A 3,322-nucleotide genomic window follows, 5' to 3' on the forward strand; every position below is an offset into this window, starting at 1 on the left:
CAGGGCTGGGGAACCTACAGTCAAGGTGCATGCTCTTGACACTGTAACCACTGAGAAAAACAAGCCAGGACAATTCTACTTTTAATAGTACACTCTTATCCACCATTTTCATCTTACCAGCATCTACAGTCATATCTGAAAGATGTGTGCGTAACTGCACAGCATTACAGAGTTTCTCAGCAGAAATGGTCAGTAGCGGTTCATCTTATGAATAGGAAAATATGCGCAGACACAAAGCTCAGGTGGAGAGCCATCATAACTTACCTGAGGTGAGAGTGCTCTGTGGTGCCAGTGTCAGCATTGGAACTCATATTCTGGTTGCTTGTCCAACTTTCAACTTCACTGTGGCTTTCCCTATATGCAAAGAAATTGTACCAGGCATTACAAGGAACCAAAACAGAAATCGGGCAAGAACCTATTTCCCAGCAGTAAACAAAAATCTAAATGGTCTTGCCCCCAACTGTGATTCTCTATGAAATGTTATGGAGTTCAGAGAAGCAGCTGTTTTCTTTCAGAGAACCATCTGATAGGGTTTGATGGAGGAGATGACCTCTGGTTTAGGATTTTCAGAATAGATAATAAAGAGGAATAATTCTAGTCCATGGTGTTTATTCAGAGTCAACAAGGATCCAATTTGGAGGTAAAATGGCTGCTTTCTGGAAACCTGAGAAACCTTGAAGTTTGTGAGTTTGTGGGGCAGTAAATTTGTAGATGCTAAAACACCAAGATTGCCTTTCCTTCACCCCACTATTCAAGGTCTTCAGCTCCATCGCCCATAGAATGATATCATTCATGTCTTTTAAGACTTGGGCAGTGGAGAGATCAGGGACACCAATGAGAAGAGCAATTGCAGAATGCTAGTGGGTGTACTTTTCACTGCTGCAGTTGAATGGAGGCTTTTGGAATAGAGGAATGTACTAAAATTAGCTGAAATGAGACTTTCAGTCAAGACAGGGGTAGCTTCTCTTCCTGGAAGCATGAGCTCCAGCATTTGTGATTCACACAAAGGCCCTAAGAGAGGTGCAGAGACCCACTTTGTCCTTGCTGATCAGGCAGGCAAGCCTGGTAAAGGGCAGTTCCAGCTGTGAGTGTTGCTTTTTCTTCCATTGTCTCCAGAAAGAGTAAGTACATGCACTATTCCTGTCACCTTCTCTCACTCTACCTTCAAGGTCCTCAAATGAATTACCTGGAAGGCAGAGTCTTCCATGAACCCTTCTTTCTATGATTCCGTTTCCACAGCTGTAAATTTCTAACCACCTCCAAACTCCCCACCTCCACTGAGCCTTCCCTCCCTTCCCTCTTCATGCCCTATCCTCCAATGGTGTTGGAAGGCTCTGTCTCCATGGACAATTAGTCCCTAGGTCTCATGAGGAGTGCAAAACATTCTTTTTCTGAACATCCCGTAATGCCTCCTCATAGAGCAGAGTAAAGGTTTATTAATTTAGTGTGGTTTAATTACACAGAGGGGGAGAGAGAAGAGAAGACTAATAAAAGAGGCTTCTTAATGTTTTCTTTTTTCTTAGAAACTCCTGGTTTAGTGTTTCCCACTTTGCTCTGAAGAAAAAACATTTGATTATTTCCAGAGGCACTCTGTGTGGAGTGAACCAATTATCTGCTCAGGTAAAACAAACCTTATTATTTCTGTACTTTCCCTGAAGAGCTAGGGCAAACCCCATTTCTAGTTGCTATGCTCAACATGACCTCAGACAGAGGGAGCTATTCCTGGAGCTCACTTATTCATCATTGATGTCTTCAAACCTAGTTTGGTCACCCATGACAGCCATCTAGCAGGATCCCTTGTGTAACACATTTCCCATGGTACAGGATGCCTTAGTGATCTGGGCAAGAATGCAACACCAAAATCCATCTCAGACCCCAGCTTCCTCAGAAACTTTCACCTTCACAGTTCTGATAGAAAGCACCCTCCCACTTTCGGAGAAATGATTCAAGCAGTTTTAGGTAGCTTCCTTTAGGGGACAAATTAATTAGATACATGAATGAGAATACATAATGGTAAAGGAATATTGCTAACTTGCCAAGATTTTATCCAAGGTCCCAGGAGGTAGACATGAAGGGGATTTTTATCATTAACACTGGGAGGAATTAGACCCTCTAATTTTTTATCATGAATAAAACAAAATAAATCCGAGAGCAAATTGGATGTAATCAATGATAAGGAGGAGCCAGCATGGTACCAGAGTCAGAGAAGAGAGGGTTCCCTGTGGACAGATGGGACTCATAGCTGGCCTTTGGATAATAGGTAGTGTTCTGTGTAAGGAAAGAGAGCAAGAAGCCAGTCAGAGTGAATGGGGTGGTCAGGGAAGTGGCTGGAGAAGAAGTGGAAGATACAGTTGGAAATGCAGATTAGCGCCAGGTATGGAAAACAGTGAGAATCAGACCACCAAGTCTGAACTTTAGTGGCACAGAACTGTCTAAAAACCAGCCATCAACAGTAGGGTGGGCTGCTCCTAATACAACACCCTTCCATTGTCAGCGGTGTGTCAGCTGACACAAGATCTGTTAGGAGTGAGCAACTGGAAATTTTTTGTCCCTTGGATTGGATGATCCAAGAGAGCATGATGCAGAGGAGCTTAGAATGTGGAGTCAAAGACCTGGATTTAAGATCACTTCTGCCCCTTACAGCCTTTGTTATCTTATGATTACCACTATGAGCCTTGTTCTTTTCTCTGTAAAATGAGTAAAATAGCACCTGTCTCATAGGTTGATAGGACATTCAGGTACATGCAACATGGGGATCTATTTTGTAAAAGTATAATACATTATAGTTATTATTAACAGTTGCCAAATAAACTTCCAACTTTCAACTCTGTGGTGCTATCGTGGAAGTGTTATGGTCCAGAAGAGTGTGTAAGGATGAAATTTATAAGAACAATGGAGCATTTATCAAGCAAATTAGTTTGGAGAGAAGAGAAACCACACATAGAAAGAAATTCTTTTTATAGTCTAGGAAGGAATCACAGACTGGGAAAAGCCTGAACTAAGATAGGAACAATGGGGAAGGTATGGAGGAGGGGTAGTGGTAAAAAAAGAAAAAATTCATGAAGGAAGAATTTTGTAAGAAAGATATTTAGGAATCAAAGGTGACTCTGGTGCTGGCCGATGTGGCTTAGTTGGTTGAGTGTCCCCCCATGCACTGAAAGGTTGCAGGTTCAATTCCAGGTCAGGGCACACGCCCAGGTTTCATATTTGGTCCTCAGTTCAGGTGCATATGGGAGGTAACCAATTGATATGTCTTTCCCTCTCTCTCCCTTCTTTTCTCTCTCTCTCTGTCTCTCTCTCTCTCTCTCTCTCTCTCTCTCTC

Source organism: Myotis davidii, unplaced genomic scaffold (assembly GCF_000327345.1).
Source record: "Myotis davidii unplaced genomic scaffold, ASM32734v1 scaffold281, whole genome shotgun sequence".
NCBI lineage: Eukaryota > Metazoa > Chordata > Mammalia > Chiroptera > Vespertilionidae > Myotis > Myotis davidii.